General features: G+C 42.3%; 1 long non-coding RNA gene across 1 annotated transcript; it reads left to right on the forward strand.

Annotated features, from left to right (window-relative positions):
* Nucleotides 1–7,777: 7,777 nt before the first annotated feature.
* On the forward strand, nt 7,778–21,015 carry LOC147574326 (uncharacterized). The gene is made up of 3 exons (XR_015243729.1): nt 7,778–7,876; nt 18,519–18,676; nt 19,696–21,015. It is a non-coding gene; the product is annotated as an uncharacterized LOC147574326 (long non-coding RNA).
* Nucleotides 21,016–21,268: the final 253 nt, after the last annotated feature.

Genomic DNA, 21,268 nt, shown 5'->3' on the forward strand with positions numbered 1-21,268 from the left:
GTCATCTTGTCCCCAGTAAACAAGTAATTCCAGAGCTGAAGAAAAACTGTAAATTATGCATCTAGGTCCCTTTCATTTTCAGATATTCTGTATTTTCTGGGAAAATGGTCTCAGTATGGAGGCTAGCCTTTGGGATATGGTGCCTTCCCCCCCCCCCCCCCAAATAAATCTATATGGTAACATCTCTGTATTGTGAATTGACTCAGTAAGAAACCAAAGAGACAAAAAGCATTCAAACTGCTCACATTCTTTAGTCCTAGGAAGCCGTACCAGCCGATTTCTAGATATGATCTATTTTAGCTCAAAGTGCGATCACACTGTATAAAATATACATTCACTGAGAATGAGACCTAGCACAGATCACAGATACCCCAGGGACCTGACATCAGGAATTAGGGCAGGCCAAAAGAAAAAAAAAAAAAAAAAAGACAAAACTCTTTAGGCAACAAGGCACAATTCAAACATTCAAGAGAGATTTATATTTTTGCCGCCCCAAACATGCATTAACTATGAAGTGGAGACCACAGTTTTAGGAGCTCTGCATCAGGAAACCTGAACTCTTGCTGTGCCCTATCCTGATGGGTCTCAGTGACAAGAGATGCCAGAATGTGGCATCTTTGTTTTTTTTTTTTTTAACGTTTATTTATTTTTGAGACAGAGAGAGACAGAGCATGAACGGGGGAGGGTCAGAGAGAGGGGGACACAGAATCTGAAACAGGCTACAGGCTCCGAGTTGTCAGCACAGAGCCTGACGCGGGGCTCGAACTCACGGACCGCGAGATCATGACCTGAGCCGAAGTCGGCTGCTTAACTGACTGAGCCACCCAGGCGCCCCTGTGGCATCTTTTTTTAGTCCTGTGTACTTTTGCTAGAGTGATTCATTACTGTCTTATCTCAATTTAAGAAGACATTAGTATATGGAGGGGAGGTAACAGGATCAAAGGAAATGAAGAGGTTGAGTGGAGAAAAAGGAGTCACTATTTCCTAGAAAATACTTTTCTTACTGTCTGAGGGGGTAAATTACTTTCTTTAATTTATAAACCCCTTTTCATTTTTTTCCCGGGAATGAGAATACTATGGCTCTATCCAGGTTAGGTTCAGACTTGAAGTTGACAAATGGCAGTCCTGAAAGCAGACGCAAGTTTCATTCTCCTAAACAAGGAAATCAAATGGTAAAATCTTTAAGAGCTTTGTTTTCCATAACTTCTCCCCTTTCATGGTAAAGAGAAAGAGAAACCCAATAAACCAAGTTACAAACACTAGGTTTCAAACTCAAATGTTAAGGCTAGGCAAAGTAAGTCAGAGATGAGTGCCTTTTGCTCTGTTCTTTTTTTCTTTAAGCTTATTTTTATTATTATTACTTTTTTGGTATAGGGGGCTTCAAATTCAAGGGGATCAGAAACAGGACAGAGGTAGCGGCAGTAATTTGCCCAAGGTTAACTGCAAAGCAGTGATCAAAGCCATGTTGAAAAGAATTCTGACTCTCAGTCCTGTCTCCTTTCCAAATATCCTCACCGTTGTGGGTAACTGTCAGAGGACAAGTGTTGAAATCTTGGGGAGACCACATGTCCTAGATTTTACAGGAAAAGTCCTGATTTCACATATTCTCTACTGTTGTTACAGCCATGTAGCTGTCCTAGAAATTCTAATATTCTGGCATTTGAGTTTAAAGAAAATGAAAGAATTGTGTGTCTGGGAGTCAAGGCAAAGAGGGTACATGATAGCTGGTGTCAGGCCGGGTAACAGGAAGGAGACAGAAAGATCTGATTGCTAGAATAACCAGGCAGCTCAAATGAGGGTAACAGAATCCTGTGCTGCAGAGCATCAGCTGATGCTGAAAAGAATGCTCTCCCCAAGAGTGTTAAAACAGACTCAGAGAAATATTGCTGTTTGCAGCCCACCTCTGGAGTACTGGTACTCCAGACTCCATCAGAAGCAGGCTCTCCTCTTGGAAACAGTATATGAGACATCTCTGACATAGTGTAAGTCTTTTTTTTTTAATTTTTATTTTAACATTTATTCATTTTTGAGAGACACAGCACAAGTTGGGGTGGGGCAGAGAGAGGGGGACACAGAATCTGAAGCAGGTTCCAGGCTCCGAGCTGTCAACACATAGCCCTATGCAGGGCCCAGGCTCACAAACTGCGAGATCATAACCTGAGCCGAAGTCGGACAATTAACTGACTGAGCCACCCAGGCGCCCCTAATAGAAGCCTTATAAAGCAAAACAATGTGGGCAATCCTTTATTAAAAGGAGTGCGGGAATAACCTCATTAGAAAAAAAATACTTTCATGTGGCGATTTGGAAGTCTTTAAATCGCTTTACAAAGTCCAGTCTGTTCATTCCTTACTAGGAAAGGCAAACATAGCAAGGGAAATGAGTTCTCTAGGTTTATAAATCCATATGGTAAATCCTAGGCACTTAGCCCCTACACAAACCGTAGAGTGCCAATATCAAATGTATTTATTTAGTACAACCAATTCATTACCACTTAAAAAGATTGGAAATACATTTCAATGCTTTTCACCATATTTTTCAGTGTGACAGAGTAAAAAATCCAGGAGCACAAGAAAGGTTCAGGGGCAGCTGGCTGGCTCAGTCAGTGAAGCATGTGACTCTTGATCTCTGGGGCATGAGTTCCAGCCCCACATTGGGGGCAGAAATTACTTAAATCTTTAAAAAAGAAATGGGGGAGGGGGGCGACACCTGGGTGGCTCAGTCGGCTAAGCATCCGACTTCAGTTCAGGTCATGATCTTACGGTTTTGGGTTCAAGCCCCGCGTCGGGCTCTGTGCTGACCGCTCAGAGCCTGGAGCCTGCTTTGGGTTCTGTGTCTCCCTCTCTCTCTGCCCTTCGCCTGCTTGCGCTCTCTCTCTAAATAAATTAACTAACAACAACAACAAAAATAAAGTTGTGCCATTCCTTCAGATTAGATGAGAATAAATATTTAAAGAAAGAAAAGAAAAGAGAAAAGAAAAGAAGGGCGCCTGGGTGGTTCAGTCAGTTAAGCATCTGACCTCAGCTCAGGTCATGGTCTCATGGTTTGCAAATTCAAGCCCCGCCTAGGGCTCTCTGCTATCAGTGCAGAGCCCGCTTGGGATCCTCTGTCCCCCTCTCCGTCTGCCCCTCCCCTGCTTGTGCTCTCTCTATCTCAAAAATAAATAAACATTAAAAAGAAAGGTTCAGTTCTTCTTTTACCATAACCATCGTTAACCTTGTAATTCCATGTACTAACCGCAAAGCCTCGTCCCCCTCAGCCTGGTGGGGCCTCTTGTCCTGCAGAGAAGTAGCACTCAGCGTTGCTGGATGAAGTACGGGATGCCTAGTTAAATTTGATCTTCAGATAATACATAGCTTTTTAGTATAAATATGTCTCAAATATTTCATGAGACGTGCTCATACTGAAAATATGCAATATTTGGAGGGAACGCTTCTATTAAAAACTATTCATTGTTTTATCGGGAAGTCAAATTTAATTGAACATCCTGTATTTTTATTTGCCGAATCTGGCAACCCCACCAAGTATCTACTTTCAGATTTTGAAGATGGCAGCCAATGGCTTTTGAACTGTTTGATTTTATAAAAGGGAATTTTAAAATAGCTTTGCATGTTTGCAAAAATCTTTTTCTTGAGAGTCGATTGGCATTCTGTCATGTTTACTTTTTTAGGCTATGAAACCCCCAGAAGGATTCTGTCTCCCCTTTAATTTTCCTGTACCCCAGGGTATTAACCTTAGTGCAAAACAGCATAGGTTAACATCAGCTGGCTCCATAAACCTTAGCTCGTCTCTTGAAACCTTTCAAATACTTTAAATACTTTTTTTTTTTGAGATTAAGTACCCATGTTTAAAATAGGGTGGTGATTGTGCCATATTTTATAAGAGAAATTGCTTTGAGAGTGATGTTGGCAGGATTATGTGGAAAAGCAGCCAAATGCTGATCTACCTCCCTGGGAAACCAGTGATGGTTTTTAACTTCTTTCTCTCACCGCTGTTACTATCTTGATAATACTTTTAGTGTTTCCACTCACCTGCAAATGATGCAGACAGACATCACAGACCTGATTCTGCCACTCCTGTAGATATCAAAGCTTACCCATTTTAATGGGGGGAGGAAAAAAACTGCCGTGAAGAATAAATATTCACAAGCTTTTAATCAAGGGGTATCCCAAGAGACTCTCACATTTTACCATAACCCAGGAGAAGGAAATCTTTTCTGTGATTATTAATAATTTGGTTTCCTTAGAAAAATCATCTCCGTTTGTTCATTAAACATCTGTTGAGTGTGTCTGTGCTACTCTTTGTGTATGTAAGCTTTTTTAAAAATATAATCTACATACAGTAAAATGGATAAATCATAAGTGTGCAGGTCAGTGCCTATTGACAATTGTAACCACTGTATAACCACCACACAAAATAAGATAAGGAATATGTTCATCACCCTGGAAAGTTTCCTCATGGCCCCTTCAGTCAATCCCCACCCCTGACCCCACTTCACCCAAGCAACTACTTTCTGATTTCTATCACCATAGATTTGTTTTGCCTATTCTTGTACTTCATATCAATGGAATCAGTCAATATGTGTTTGGGGTGTGTGTGCGTGTGTGTGTGTGTGTGTGTGTGTGTGTGTGTGTGAGAGTGTGCGCTTATGGCTTTTTTTTTTAACACAACAATGTTTTTGATCTAACATGTTGTACATATCAATGGTTCATCCCTACATATTGCTGAGTAGTATTATAGGACTGCGGTTTATTTATCCATTCTCTTATTGATAGACATGTGGTTTATTTCCAGTTTTGGGGCTATTATAACTAAGGCTGCCTATGAGCATTCTTGTACAATCTTATGGCTACATGTCCTCATTTCTCTTGGGTACATACTTAAGAATAGTCATAGGTTAAGTGTGTATTTGACCTCCTAAGAAGCTGCCAAACAATTCTCCAACGTGGTTGTACCATTTTACAGCCCCACCACCACTGTATGAGGGTTCCAGTTTTTCCATTATCTTCATCAGCATTTGGTGTTGTCAGTCTTTCTTCAAAGCCCTTCTAGTGGATGTGAAATGGCATCTCCTTATGATTTTAATTTGCATTTTCCTGATAATTACTGATGTTGAGCATTGTCACAGTTGGGGTTCCCTTGGAAGCCGACTCCGAGAGGGAGATTAGTCAGCAGGAGGATTTTTTTGGGAGTGCACTTGGGTTCAACACCTATAGTGTGGAAGGCAAAAGGATGATTGGGAAGAGGAAAGGCGAGCTATGATGTAGTCTCAGAGGCTTCAGCTGACCCTACAGAGAGCACTGAAACTGGGATGACCCTTCAAAAATGTTATGAGTTTGAGCAAATGGCTAGGCCTTTATACCTCCATGTTGATTTGTCATTGGATACAGGCCACTGTGTAAAGAAAGAATGACCTTAGGCAAGTCAGGGCTCTTCAGCTGAGGCAATCAATCATTGAGATGGACTGGACAGTCGAAGGCTGTCTATTGGCAGCCTTTCAATACCTGAAGAATAAGTCCTTCGTTCCAAAAGAAAAATCTGGGTGATATATCATAGCATTTACCATAAGTACCCTTTCATGGCTTATTGGCCATTTATGTTTCTTTTTTTGTGGTGTCTGCTTAAGTCTTTTGACCATTTTTTAATTGGGTAGTTCATCTTTTTTTGTTGTTGGTTTTTAGGCATTCCTTATATTATCTGGGTATGAATCCTTGGTCAAGTAAATATACCATGAATATTTCCCCCTGTCATTTGTCTACTCATTTTCTTAATGGTGTCTTTTGATGAGTAGACATTTTTAATTTTGATGAAGTCCAATTTTTCAATTTTTTCTTTTATGTTTAGTGCTTTTAGTGTTCTGCCAAGAAATCTGTGCTTCCTTCAAGCTTGCAGTGATATTTTTCTGTATTTTTTCTAGAAGCTGTGTGGTTCTTGTGCTACTCACTTTCAAAAGCAGGGGTGCCTGCTAGGAATTTACCCAAGGGATACAGGAGTACTGATGCATAGGGGCACTTGTACCCCAATGTTTATAGCAGCACTTTCAACAATAGCCAAATTATGGAAAGAGCCTAAATGTCCATCAACTGATGAATGGATAAAGAAATTGTGGCTTATATACACAATGGAGTACTACGTGGCAATGAGAAAGAATGAAATATGGCCCTTTGTAGCAACGTGGATGGAACTGGAGAGTGTGATGCTAAGTGAACTAAGCTATACAGAGAAAGACAGATACCATATATTTTCACTCTTATGTGGATCCTGAGAAACTTAACAGAAACCCATGGGGGAGGGGAAGGAAAAAAAAAAGAGGTTAGAGTGGGAGAGAGCCAAAGCATAAGAGACTCTTAAAAACTGAGAACAAACTGAGGGTTGATGGGGGGTGGGAGGGAGAGGAGGGTGGGTGATGGGTATTGAGGAGGGCACCTTTTGGGATGAGCACTGGGTGTTGTATGGAAACCAATTTGACAATAAATTTCATATATTGAAAAAAAAAACAAACAAAAGCAGGGGTGCCTGGGTGGCTTGGTCGGTTAAGCATCTGACTTCGGCTAGGGTCATGATCTCACGGTCCGTGAGTTCGAGCCCCGCGTCGGGCTCTGTGCTGATAGCTCAGAGCCTGGAGCCTGTTTCGGATTCTGTGTCTCCCTCTCTCTCTGCTCCTCCCCTGTTCATGCTCTGTCTCTCTCTGTCTCAAAAATAAATAAACGTTAAAAAACATCAAAAGCAAAGGTTATTGTGAGGGTGTTTCTGTTTATAAAAGTATTGCTTGATCAACACAGTGAATTAAGAGAATTTAGATGAGCATTAAGAAAACAAAAATGGCAGGGGGCACCTGGGTGAGACTCAGTTGATTAAACATCCAACTTCGGCTCAGGTCATGATCTCACAATTCGTGAGTTTGAGCCCCGCATCGGGCTTTGTGCTGACAGCTCAGAGCCTGGATCCTGCTACTGATTCTGTGTCTCCCTGTCTCTTTGCTCCTCCCCTGATCGTGTTCTCTCTCTTTCTCTCCCTCTCAATCTGTCTTTAAAAAATAAACATTAAAAAATTTTTAAAAAAGAAAAAGAAAACAAAAATAGGGTGCACCTGGCTGGCTCAGTCAGTAGAGCATGTGACTCTTGATCTTAGGGTCTTAAGTTCGAACTCCACATTGGGTGTAGAGATTACTCAAAAATAAAATCTTAAAAAAAAAAACAAAAAAAAAAAAACCAGTAATTCCATAAATATCAAATAATTGGTAATTCCATAAATATCACTGTTAACATTTGGTTTACTGTCTTCCTGTCTTTTTTCTATGCACATATACATTACACACACACACACACACGCACACCATACTGGGATCATAATATATTTTGCTTAATATGTTATTCATGTACTCATGCTATTAAATATTCTTCAGTATGACTTAATGACTGTAGATGATCACATCTTAATTTAATCTGTTAATCTATAGATTAGTTAATTTATTTAACTAATTTCCTATTCCTGGATATTTAGAGTGTTTCTAATTATTTTTGCTGTTTTATTTTTTTTATTGATTTTTTTTAATTTTTTTTAACCTTTATTTATTTTTGAGACAGAGAGAGACAGAGCATGAATGGGGGAGGGGCAGAGAGAGAGGGAGACAGAATCGGAAGCAGGCTCCAGGCTCCCAGCCATCAGCCCAGAGCCCGACGCGGGGCTCGAACCCACGGACCGCGAGATCGTGACCTGAGCTGAAGTCGGACGCTTAACCGACTGAGCCACCCAGGCGCCCCTATTTTTGCTGTTTTAAATATGATCCGTGTAAAACCAAGCTGATAATAGCCCAAGCTAAGATTTTAAAGAAACATCACTCCAACACTTGAAGGGGCGCCTGGGTGGCTCAGTCAGGTGAGTGTCCGACTTCGGCTCAGGTCATGATCTTGCGGTCTGTGAGTTCGAGCCCCGCATCAGGCTCTGTGCTGACAGCTCAGAGCCTGGAGTCTGCTTCAGATTCTGTGTCTCCCTGTCTCTCTGCCCCTCCCCTGCTCATGTTCTGTCTCTCTCTCTCAGTCAAAACTAAATAAAACATTTTCTTAAAAATTTTAAAAAGAAAAAGGGGGCACCTGGGTGGCTCAGTTGGTTGGGCGTTCAACTTTCGGTTTCAGCTCAGGACATAATCTCACAATTTTGTGAGTTGAACCCCCATGTCTGGCTGTGCACTGACCTCACAGAGCCTGCTTGGGATTCTCTCTCTCCCCCTCTCCCTCTGCCCTTCTCCCTCCCCTACTTGTGTTCTCTCACTCTCTCAAATAAATAAATAAATAAATAAATAAATAAATAAATAAAATATTTTTAAAATAAATGAAAAAGAAAAAGAATAATAAGAGAAAAGGAGGATGACAAAGAAGAAGAGAAGAGAGAGAGAGAGAAAATGAGAATAAAGAAAAAAAGGGGTGCCTGGCTGGTTCAGTCAGAAGAGCATGAGACTTCTTAATCTCAGGATCATGAATTTGAGCCCCACATTGGGTGTAGAGATTACTTAAAACAAATTTGGGGTGCCTGGGTTGAGCACCCAGTAGGTTGAGCGTCTGGCTTCCGCTCAGGTCATGATCTTGCAGTCTGTGAGTTCGAGCCCCGCGTCGGGCTCTGTGCTGACAGCTCAGAGTCTGGAGCCTGCTTCGGATTCTGTGTCTCCCTCTCTCTCTGCCCCTCCCCCGCTCATGCTCTGTCTCTCTCTGTCTCAGAAATAAATAAACATTAAAAAAAATAAAATTAAAACAAATTTTTTTAAGAAAAGGAAAAAAACAAGAAAAGAAAAAGTAAATTTTGACTCTCTCAAGATAAAACCTTGCATTAATAAGACATAATTAATTAGCATTAATAAGCACTTCTCAGAATCCTCTCTTCTCTCTCCTGTCTCTTTTTTTTTTTATTTTTTTTTATTTTTTTTTTCAACGTTTATTTTTTATTTTTGGGACAGAGAGAGACAGAGCATGAACGGGGGAGGGGCAGAGAGAGAGGGAGACACAGAATCGGAAACAGGCTCCAGGCTCTGAGCCATCAGCCCAGAGCCTGACGCGGGGCTCGAACTCACAGACCGCGAGATCGTGACCTGGCTGAAGTCGGACGCTTAACCGACTGCGCCACCCAGGCGCCCCTCTCCTGTCTCTTAATACCTCACACATAGGACAATTATTTGAAGCTTCTCTCAGCCAGCCCCTTTTTTCCTGTTTCCACCTTCCCTTCCTTCCTTTCCCTATCATGTCTTCCTCCCTTTTAAAATGTTCTGATAAAATTCCTTTCACGTTCCTGTAAATATCTGCCTTCAATGTCAATTAAATCGAAGCTGTATCTAATTTTCTCCAGGACCTACTCATCTAGCAACAAAGCATTCTTCTTACCGTGTAGGAAAGAGGAAAGTTGTGAGAACTCATTCTTACTGTATTTCTTCCTATCCTATAAAGCATCTATATGAACTAAAACTCCACACGTGTAATTGTTTCCTTAGGCAAAATACCTAGAGTAAAACCCTGAATCAGAGAGCATAAACTTTTCTGCTAAAGATTTTATTTATTTTTATTTTAAGCTTATTTATTTTTTGTAGTAATCTCTACAGCCAACGTGGGGCTCAAACTCATGACCCTGAGATCAAGAGACACACGCTCCCGCAACTGAACCAGCCAGGTGCCCCCAGAGCAGGAACATTTTTAAAGTTCTTAACACACATTGCCAAACGGACCTCCAGAAATGTATCAATTGACACTCCTTTCGGCAATCTATGAGAATATCTGCTTCCACCCCTCCCTTCCAGTGTTATTAGCTTTGTTTTCATCTTTGCCAATTTGGTGGGTGAAAGTGGTACCTCGTTGCTCTTTATTTTGCATTTCTTTGATTCATGGTCAGGAAGAAGTTTCGGTGTTCTTTTCCTATTGGCCATTCTTATTGCTTTGGTGAATTGCTGTACACTTTATACTATGTATTCTTTCACTTACACCCCCAAGTATCATTTGAAGCAGATGTTACTATTCTCGTTTTGGAAAACAGAAACACTTGGTTTAACTGATTTCCTGCGATCTCAGTGGCTGGTAACTGGTAGAACCAGTACAAGAGCCCAAGCTGGCTTGACTTAGAACAGGCATTCTTTTCTCATCTTCTCATGATCTTCTTCTGTAAACTCCAGAGCTGATTGATGTAATTCAATGCAAAGAATGGCTGGAGAGTACGCGACTCAATCTCAAAGTTATGAGTTCAAGCCCCCTGTTGGGTGTAGAGATTACTTAAAAATAAAACCTTAAGGGGCGCCTGACTGGCTCATTCAGGGAAGTATATGATTCTTGATCTTTGGGTTGTAAGTTCAAGCCCCACACTGGGTGTGGAGATTACTTAAAAATAAAAAATAAAATAAAAATGTTTTAAAAAGCAAGGGCACCTGGGTGGCTCAGTTGGTTAAGGGTCCAACTCTTGATTTTGACTCAGGTCATGATCTCACAGTTCATGAGATCAAGCCCCACATTAGCACAGAGCCTGCTTGGGATTTTCTCTCTTTCTCTCTCTCTCTCTCTCTCTCTCTCTCTCTCTCTCTTTCTCTGCCCCTCCCCTGCTCATCCTTGCTCTCTCTCTCAAAATAAATAAATAAATTTAAAAAAAAAAAGTAAAGAATGGCTGGAACAGTAAGACTAGAGCTTGAGTCCCCATTTTGCTCTTCCCTAACACACAGTTCAGATGAGTTTTCCTCACCTGTTTAATTTAAATTTCATTTAAAAACTTTTTTTCGGGGCGCCTGGGTGGCGCAGTCGGTTGAGCGTCCGACTTCAGCCAGGTCACGATCTCACGGTCCGTGAGTTCGAGCCCCGCGTCAGGCTCTGGGCTGATGGCTCAGAGCCTGGAGCCTGTTTCCGATTCTGTGTCTCCCTCTCTCTCTGCCCCTCCCCCGTTCATGCTCTGTCTCTCTCTGTCCCAAAAATAAATAAACGTTGGAAAAAAAAAAAGAAAGAAAAAGAAAAAAAAATAAATAAAAACTTTTTTTCACTGTTTACTTATTTTTGAAAGAGAAAGAGAGACAGGGCGCGAGACGGGGAGGAACAGAGAGAGAGGGAGACGGCATCCGAAGCAGGCTCCAGGCTCTGTCTGAGCTGTTAGCACAGAGACGGGGATGGGGCTCGAACTCCATCCCGTGAGAGCCAAACCGTGAGAGCATGACCTAAGCCAAAGCTGGATGCGTAATCGACTGAGCCACCCAAACGCCCCAAAATTTCATTAAAAAAAAAAAAAAAAAAAAGGCTTCACTCCCGGCGCAGCGCCTATCACGGGACTTAAGATCAAGACCTGAGCTGAGATCAGGAGTTGAACGCTCAACCAATTGAGCCACCCAGGCGCTCCTCGTTGAAATATTGAAAACTTACTAACAGACGTCATTTTCTCTTGATGGTCACCACAATCTCTTGGTTTTCCAGCAGCACCACCCAAATCCTTTTATTTGTCTCTAGAACCTCTCAGTCTTTAGTTTCTTCATCTGTAAAGTTGAGTGTTGGACTAGATCATCTTTAAAATTCTTTCCAGGGGTGCCTGGGTGGCTCAGTTGGTTGAGCGCCGCACTTTGGCTCAGGTCATGACCTCTCGGTCTGTGGTTCGAGCCCCATATCGCTCACAGCACAGAACCTGGAGCCTGCTTTGAGTTGTGTCCCCCTCTTTCTCTGCCCCTCCCCCACTCACGCTCTGCCTCTCTACCTCAAGAATGGATAAACATTAAAAAAAAAATTTAATAGGGGCGCCTGGGTGGCGCAGTCAGTTAAGCGTCCGACTTCAGCCAGGTCACGATCTCGCGGTCTGTGAGTTCGAGCCCCGCGTCAGGCTCTGGGCTGATGGCTCAGAGCCTGGAGCCTGTTTCCGATTCTGTGTCTCCCTCTCTCTCTGCCCCTCCCCCGTTCATGCTCTGTCTCTCTCTGTCCCAAAAATAAATAAAAACGTTGAAAAAAAAATTAAAAAAAAATTTTAATAAAAATAAAGTTCTTTCTTGTTCTTAGTTATAGTTCTTACTATGTTTCTATTAATTTTCTGTAGAAAAAGCTAGTATGTTCCCATCTATCAGCTTTGGCTAATGAAGGATGCATCCAACAGTCTGTGAAGTCCAAGAAATTCCCCTTAATAAAAGTATATACTACAAGCAGTGACAAACTTTGAAAGTTTCTTTCTTTAAAATATACTCACTATCTAAATCCAAGTTGGGCATGGGAGATCAGTGTTGAACATCGGGTGTTTTGTGTTTTATATTTATATTATAATGTTCAAAATGCAAGTATAACATTTTAATATTTGTCAATTACTTTTACAAAAATAAATCCTAAATTACTAAAAAAATGCTTTTTTCTTTCTGACCTCCTTTTCTGTCCTTCTCACTGTCCTTTCCTCCTGATCTGTTGCATTCTTTTCCAGAGGATGTCTCTCTCTTCCTATGTCTCTCTGTTCACTGGATTTGGATATCGCTCCCCCACCCCAGTTTTGTTTCCATGGTCACATTCTGTGTGTTTCTACTTTTACCCTCCATCATTCTCTAAACTCGTTACTGTTCTCCTTGCTTTACTATTTTTTACTATTCTCTGTGTTCCTCTCCATCAAAGCTACAAGATAACCATAAAACCTAGAAACATAGCAAATAGCTTAGTTTTTACAGATTGAAACCCCTTGATTACTTCTTCTGAGGTATGTAGGTTTATTCAGTGAAAATGAAAATCAGAGGCACCTGGGTGGCTCAGTCAGTTAAGCATCAGACTTTGGCTCAGGTCATGATCTCACAGTCCCTGAGTTCGAGCCCCACATCAGGCTCTGGGCTGGCAGCTCAGAGCCTGGAGCCTGCTTCAGATTCTGTGTCTCCCTCTCTCTCTGTCCCTCCCCCGCTTATTCTCTCTCTCTCTCTCTCTCTCTCTCTCTCTCTCTCTGTCTCTCACACACACACACACACACAAATAAACTTTAAAAGAAAAAAGAAAATGATGGGGTGCCTGGGTGGTTCAGTCAGTTAAATGTCTGACTTCGACTCGGTCGTGATTTCGCAATTCCTGAGTTTGAGCCCCACCGTTGGGCTCTGTGCTGACAGCTCAGAGCCTGGAACCTGCTTCAGATTCTGTGTCTCCCTCTCTCTCTGCCCCTCCCCCTCTCATGCTCTGTCTATGTCTCTCTTTCAAAAATAAATAAACGTTAAACAAACTTTTTTAAAAGTTTAAATAAAGAAAATGAAAATCAAAGTTAAATTATATGAGACAAGGCATCACAGACTCATTTCAGGGATTGATAGAAACTCCATTAGTGCTTCATGCACTATGGATTGGCACATCACGTTGAACTAAGCATTCCTAAGGCGGGGCATTCTGTTGACCACGTGATGTAATGTTATTGAACATAGCATGTATGGTAATATCCATAAGCCTTTTACTATGTATGTTCGCCTGTGTTTCCAGATTTTTATGGCCATTTGTAGCTCATCAGTGGATTTTTTCCTTGCCTTTTCTCTCTCTATGTGTTATCCGTATTTCTTCATAAGTGTGCTCTTCATTAGAACTCGCCCTTGTTTTAATGATTTAGCTTTGAAGATACAACTGAATGCTTAAGTGGGGTCCACTGAGAACCAGAAGTTGTAGAATGGTTGAGTTCTATTTTGGCCCTTCTTATGTTTCTGTCAACTGCCAGAATTTCTGTCCCAATTAAGAGGAGGAAGTTACTCAAGAGAGGTCCCTTAGCAACTCTCAACCTCCATTTAAAAAATAGCATATCAGCCATGGTCTTTTTACTTTTCTGAAACAGTCTGAGAAATTATTAAAAACAATAAAATAACGTCTCTACAGAGTACTATTTTTCCTGAGGCCTTTAAATGTGTATCTATGATTCCTCTCTTTCCTTTTTCACAATATCATTGGGAGACAAACATTTATTATTCCCACAGCACAAAAGAGAAACTGGATGTACAGATAGGTTTTGAATTTCCAAAGCTCTCAGTAAGTTGGACCCGATCTGAAACCAGAAACTGGGTGTCCCTGCTGGCTTAGTCTCTTGTCCAGAGCTTTTAATCCTCCCACAAGAAGCTGTCCGGTTCATGTAGAGGATGTGGCTTGCTTATTCATTGCTGTTGGAAAATGAACCTCTCTCTTCCTTCCTACCTTTTACCTCTTATTTAAAAAAAAAAAAAGCCAAGGGGCGCCTGGGTGGCTTGGTCGGTTAAGCGCCCGACTTCGGCTCAGGTCATGATCTCACAGTCCGTGAGTTCGAGCCCCGCGTCCGGCTCTGTGCTGACAGCTCAGAGCCTGGAGCCTGCTTCAGATTCTGTGTCTCCCTCTCTCTCTGCCCCTCCCCTGTTCATGCTCTGTCTCTCTCTGTCTCAAAAATAAATAAACGTTAAAAAAAATTTTTTTTAAATAAAATTTAAAAAAAAAAGCCAATAATACCCTCACTTTATTAAATAAGAGAAAGAGAATGAAGAATCCATAGCAGCCTGCCATCTGGAATGTCCCAGGTGATAGCCAGCCACCTAGAGGCAGGGAAATGGCCATAGTCACTGGTGATTTCAGTGATTTTTTTTTCCCCATGACCAGCTGTCATCACAATTTCCAGAAAACCTGCCAAGGAAAAACAGGAATTCGCATTTCATGGAACCCCCTCCCCCACACTATTATGAACCTTGGAACTTATTCTGACTGCTCCCTGCCCTCCTACCTTCGTTCCCCCACCGTTCGAGATAAACAGGCAAAGTATTTGACCTCACCTGCCTTTGAAGAACTTAGTATTCAGGAAGGTGCCTCCCTTCTGCCAGAAATACTTACCGAGACTGAGTTATTATTTCTTTCCCTAATCGAGATTGTTTTCTTAAAATAAATCAGAACTCCCAGGGATAAGCACCTTATCCACACTTTCCCTTTCTCCTCTTGTCCTCTCGCCCGCCAGACAATACACTCAGGTATGTAGATGTAGGTAACTGGCGGTTGGAGTGCTTATCTTTGCTTCTAGAGCATGTGACTTATTTATGTTGTACCCAAACACGGCACAGTGCCTGGCCCATTGTTGGGACTCAGTGAATGTTTGTTGAATGGAACTTGCCTAAATTGGCCTTAGGCACCTCTTGCGTTTCACAGTGTGCTGAGTTCCAGGGAAAATCAGACTGACTAAACCAACTGCTCCCTTCCTGTCTGAGGAGACCCACCCAAAGACCAGAACAGGGAGGCCACACCTCTGCAAAGGGAAAGGGCTTGACTGATGTCCCCTTCTGCCTGTGATCCCACCCGATACTTTTTCCTCTGCTGCAGGCTAAGTAAAGCCTTCCTGAAACTTGTTTTTTCCAGGCACCCTTGTGGGGCAGAAATGCCAATAGAACAGGCTGTGGGCTAGATAGGCATCAAGAGTAAATACCAGAACCTGAATTGTATCACTGGCATTGCTCAGAAGGGTTAGAATTTGATGGGGACCTAAGTAGACTAATCTCCCAAGAGAGGTGTCTGTCTGCAGTGGTTAAGGGCATGATCTTTAGAGACCTACTGTGTAGGTTTACATAATTTTTGCAATTTCTAAACTGTGTGACCTTGGAAAAGCTACTTCTATTTCAACTTTGTCACTGTGAAGTAGGGATAACAATGGTACCTGCATCATAAGGTTGTTGAAAGGATTAAATAAGTTAATATTTAATAATAAGTTATAATAGAGTTCAATATTGCTGTTACGAAGGAGGATGGCTTTGGATGGTAACAAATTTATTCTCTTGAGGTTTGCATGTGCAAATCCAGGTCTGGGTCAGAGTTAAGAAGGGGAGTCTGGAGATAGCAGAATTATTTTGCACAAATGAATGAGAAGAATTTGGAATTCAGCGTAGGGGGACAATCAGAGGAGGGTGTAAAGAGGAGAAATGAGGGAGAAGGGAAAGATTAAAAGCAATTCCAAATTTACAATGGTATGGCAAGATATCTTTTAAGAACAGACATTTTTTTAAGTTTATTTATGTATTTTGAGAGAGAGACAGACAGAGTGAGCAGGGGAGGGGCAGAGGGAGAGAGAGAACCCCAAGCAGGTTCCGTGCTGTCAGGGCGGAGCCTGATGCGGAGCTAGAACTCGGGAACCATGAGATCATGACCTGAGCCAAAACCAAGAGTCAATTGCTTAACTGACTGAGCCACCCAGGCTCCCCAAGAACAAGCATATTTAATTTGAAACTGGTGATGTTGCTGAGATCTGAACCACTGCTAAAGTAAAATGGTACAACTCCTCCGAGAGCAATTTGGCGCTATTGAAATTAAACTGTACATATCTTTTGACCCTTCAATTCTATTTCCGGGAATATATCTTACCTAAGTACTTGCAAACAGATTCATGTCTTCTGTGTTTATAACACCAAAATCTTGGGAGTCACCTAAGTGCTCATTAATGTAGTATACCTACACAGTGAAATACTATATAGCCACTAAAAGATTGAGGCAAGGTTATAATACTATTTATGGAATAATACCCAAACTAAAAAAACAAAAAAACAAAAAACAAAAAAAAACAGTTCTATTGTAGGCAGAGGGAGAGCACCAAGAGCCAATGGGAGGAGCCATGCCCAAGTCCAAGCCAGAGTCTATATTCTAGAGGAGTATAGAGACCTCATGTTTGGAGTGGCTGCTAGGGGTGATGAGGGTTGGGTCACAAAGCCTCCCACAAAGTTGCACAGAGGAAAGATCCCCGTGACAGCGGTTGGGGAATTATCAAGAAGGAAGGCCTTTGATGATTCCTTTTAAAAAACAGCTGGTGCAGAACACCTGGGTGACTCAGTCAGTTGAGTGTCCAACTCTTGATTTTGGCTCAGGTCATGATCCCAGGGTCACGGGAATGAGCCCCACATCAGGCTTCACTTTGGGCTCCCCGCTGACCACGGAGCCTGCTTAAGATTCTCTCTCTCTCCCTCTGCCTCTTTCCCCCACTTGCACTCTCTCTCTCTCTCAAATAAAAATAAATACTTAAATACATAAATAAACAAGATGATAACACGTTATATATATATATATATATAAAAACAACAACAACTAGTGCTTATGGCCCCCTTATAGAAATCTGTAGTTGTATGGTTCCTGGGTGGGTTTGGTGCTTAATGGGCCAGGGGCAGATCAGAAAAAGGTAGTCAAGGAGCAGGAAGATGGGGCTAAGAAAATGAGGCAGGGGAGTTGTGGGTAGATAATCAATTATGTAGATTTTTAACTAGCCTTTCAACTGAACGCAAAGGATATTGATTAAAAGATTGATATCAACAAAGAGAGGCCTCATTGTCCGATTGAGCATTTTAAAAATCAATAACGTGCATGATCTAGCTGGGAAAGATAATTAATAGAATGGATGATAGTAGCAAGATTTAAAATCATCTTGACAGATTGGAACCAAGAGCCAAAATCAACGAGATGAAATTTGACAGGGATAAAGTGAAGACCTACATTTTGGTTTAAAAAAAAAAAAAATCAATTGTACAGGAAGCAGTGGTACTGGCTTGGCAGCATTTTATGTGAAAAAGGTTTAGGGCTCACCAAACCCAGTGCGGTCACAGTTTCATGAAAAAACACAATGTCAAATCAAGAGACATAATAATCTCACTGGGTTTTGAACTGGCCAGTCCTAGGTGCCCCATATTGAAAAAGACATTGATGGATGAGCGTATACCCATTGAGAGAACAGGTTGGAACAGGATCCAATAACTTTACCAGGTGAGGAAGCATTGGGGGAGTTTGGAGATGTTACATATGGAGAAGAGAAGACTAAGGTGGAGAAGTAATAGCTGTCCTCAAATAGGTTACTTTGTCAAGTGTAAGGCAAACAATATGAAATCGACAATGTTCAGCCATTTTTAATATAGAAAAATGGCAATTTCATGTGGCTCAACCTGAATAGAAGATGTCAACTCATTTTGTAGTTCAGCAGAGGGCAAATGAGAATCATTGGGTGAAAAGGGGAAGCAAACATTACATCAATCTGGAAGGAATTTGTCACAATCAGATGCTCAACAGCAGGATGAACTGCCTTACCAAGTTTTAGGTTCCCTGTCACTGAGACAGCTCAGGTAGAGCTGGGCAACAGTCTGTTGGGGACATTTAGAATTTTCTGTATTTAGTGGGAGACTCTCCATGATCCAGACTGAATCTCCAGCTTCTCCAGCTAGGCACCACAGTATCGCGACAGCACACCAGAGTGCCCTGGCCATCCTACGTTCTGAGCTATCCATAGGGAGAGCACAAAATTGGAATGGGGAGATACGTAAAGAACAAAGAATAAGCAGAATGTCCTAAAGTGGGACAGTCAGGACAGATAAGTACATGTGAAAGATAAAGGAATGGGGTGAAAATAAATCCTGGGGAAGGGTTAGGAGGAAGGAGAAGGTATAATACTGCTGAGTCAGGATTTTAAGCTTGCAGATCTGATTTTCTTTTCTGACTATGGAGTTTGGGGTTACAGCCCGGTAGCTTTCTTCTTCCCTCTCTATAGCTCATTCTCCCTTCCTCCCCTTAGGCAGCCCTTATGGAAACTCTGAAACTCTTTTTCTCTTTTCTTCCAGATGGGGAGCTCTGGCAGAATGTTCTGGCCTGTGTGCAATGACTGAATTCTCTCTGCCAAGGGATAAAGCTAAAATCTGCTTTCTTGGAAACCAGCTAATGTCTTTAAGAAGCATGACCCCGGTTAGGGAGAGATTGGGAACTTTGAATAAAGCGGAGGGTAAGAAAATAATTTTCAGCGTTCACAGGTACGGTAATTTACAAGGATATTAGGATCTGAATACCAAGAAATAATTTAAAAATAGAATTTTCAGTCTTGAAATCTAACCTCACACATACTACTACATTGGTCTTCTTTGAATCTTAGATAACTCTAAGTGTTTTCAACAATCTGTGGAGGAGGCAATAAACATATCTCACATTTCCATAGGACAGATATTGAAAGGGACACGTATGAAACAAATAAGCAAAATACAATCGATATCCTATTAAACCCTCAGGAATTTGCGGGCTTTATAAAGTCCAGAAAACCCAGAATATTGCTCGAGTCCATAAGTAAGGAGGCTGAAGGAAAAAGAATGGAATTTGGGGTGGGGTTAGGAAACCTGAGTTCTGTCCCTAGTTAGGCCACTGACTCACTATGTGATAATGGCCAGTCACTTCCTGGCTCCGTGTTCCAGTCCCCATCTCCCCAGCCCCTGTCCCTGTCCAAATAAAATAAAAGAACACTTTTATTCTTGCTTGAGAAAGTTAAGCATGATTGTTTCTATAAAGCAATCTGGAAAATAGCCATTCCCTTAGTGAGAAGATTGTTCATTTTATAACCAGTGCAACCTCCTGGGTGGCACATAAAGTCATAAAGACCCTACATTTCTTATTTGTTTTGGGGATCCTCAGATGGGGATGAAATAAGTAGGTGGTCTGATTTCCTCTTCTGCCTTCTGGGATGACATGGTCCTGTTCCTAAGGAGGGCTTCTGGAGAGAGATTTGGGAGATAACTGGGTAACACCCAACTAGGTCAGGGAGTGAGTCAGGGCTCAAGGACTCGATACCAACCTCTCCCACTCCTGCCAGGAAACCTCTGGGGTAAGACAGAGATGAGAGAGTTGCTGAGGGGCGGGCCTCACGGCAGCTTGCCCTGAGGCCTCTGGCTTGTGGTTTCACCCTGGTCTGCCCTGCAGCTGTAACGTGTCTGCTGACACGCAAGCCCTGACAGGCCTTCCCTCTCCCTTTCCCAGACTTCTGCTCAGTCCCAGAAACAGATGGCACATTGCACCCTAGAAGTGAGTATGGGAGAAAAGAGAGGAAAAGGGAAGAACAGAACCAGGAGGAGATGGGACGCTTCAGAACACACAGGACAGAACACAAGAGACCTTTGTCCAGGAGGTGAGTAGGAGGTAGAAACTAAACTCACCTCCAAGGAAACTAGGATAAGAAAAAGGCAGAAGAGTACCGAGTACCGCAGCTGGGCTGACACAGAGGGTAGAACAGGACTGAGGGCTAAGCCTGAAGAGTATTGAGCAGCACTAGCCTGGAAACTTATAAGACTCAGAGCAAAATGGCAAACTGTGACATTTCTTGCTTGGAGGTACTCAGCTCTTGCAAATCCATCCCTCTTTCCTCAACTCCATTCCCAGTTTGTGGCAATTCTTAGAACTCTTCTCCAGTGCAAAAGCAGTTTTGGCCACCTAACTGTCTGCCAGTCACATTTTCCATATGTGAGTTCCCTTAGTGCTCACAACAACCCTGCAAGGTAAGTTTCACGATCCCCATTTCACAGACGGGTACATTGAATTTGGGAGTAGTGGAGCCAGGTCTGTATCAGTTGCCAGAGCCCTCATGGATTCCACTCTGCCAAGCTGCCTTTGATTTGAAGTCAAATCAGATCAAAATGATGTCAAGGTAGTAGAGACTTCTTAAGCCCTCCAAGGAGCAGTCAGGAGCAGACCAGTGAAGGAACAATGAACAGAGATCTCTAAATCTCTGAATGTAGTATTTGAAAATTCTGAAATTGTTAGGATTGCTAGGCCTCCCTGCAGTCTGAGATCCCAGTGCAGACTTGATACCCTCTAGTGGAAGTTTTCTGCATTCACACAGCCTCTCTGGCTTCAACCCCAAATCGCTGCGAGGGAGGCCCTCATTCAATCACTGGAGACCATCCCAAAAGAACAGTCAGCTGAAAGATACATGTTTCTATGTCAGTGTCCATGGGGGGACAGAGGAAAGACTATAGGGTGGAGGGGAGATGTACTGAGCACTTGGTTCAGAAGGAACTCTAAAGGAAGTCCTTGTTGGTATATAAATGAACTCAGATATCTGTATGTTATTAATAGGAGCTCAATACACATCGCATGGGACTTTGGTTTTTAGGGCTCTAGAGAGTGACTTTTTTTTTTTTAATGTTTATAATTATTTTTGAGACAGAGACAGAACATGAGCAGGGGAGGGGCAGAGAGAGAGGGAGACACAGAATCCGAAGCAGGCTCCAGGCTCTGAGTCATCAGCACAGAGCCCAACGCGGGGCTCAAACTCACAAACCACGAGGTCATGACCTGAGCTGAGGCTGGGTGCTCAACCAACTGAGCCACCCAGGTGCCCCAAGAATGACTTTTTTTTTTTTAATTTTTTTTTCAACGTTTATTTTTTTTGGGACAGAGAGAGACAGAGCATGAACGGGGGAGGGGCAGAGAGAGAGGGAGACACAGAATCGGAAACAGGCTCCAGGCTCTGAGCCATCAGCCCAGAGCCCGACGCGGGGCTCGAACTCACGGACGGCGAGATCGTGACCTGGCTGAAGTCGGACGCTTAACC

Source organism: Puma concolor, chromosome E1 (assembly GCF_028749965.1).
Source record: "Puma concolor isolate L17-30 chromosome E1, mPumCon1.1.hap2, whole genome shotgun sequence".
NCBI lineage: Eukaryota > Metazoa > Chordata > Mammalia > Carnivora > Felidae > Puma > Puma concolor.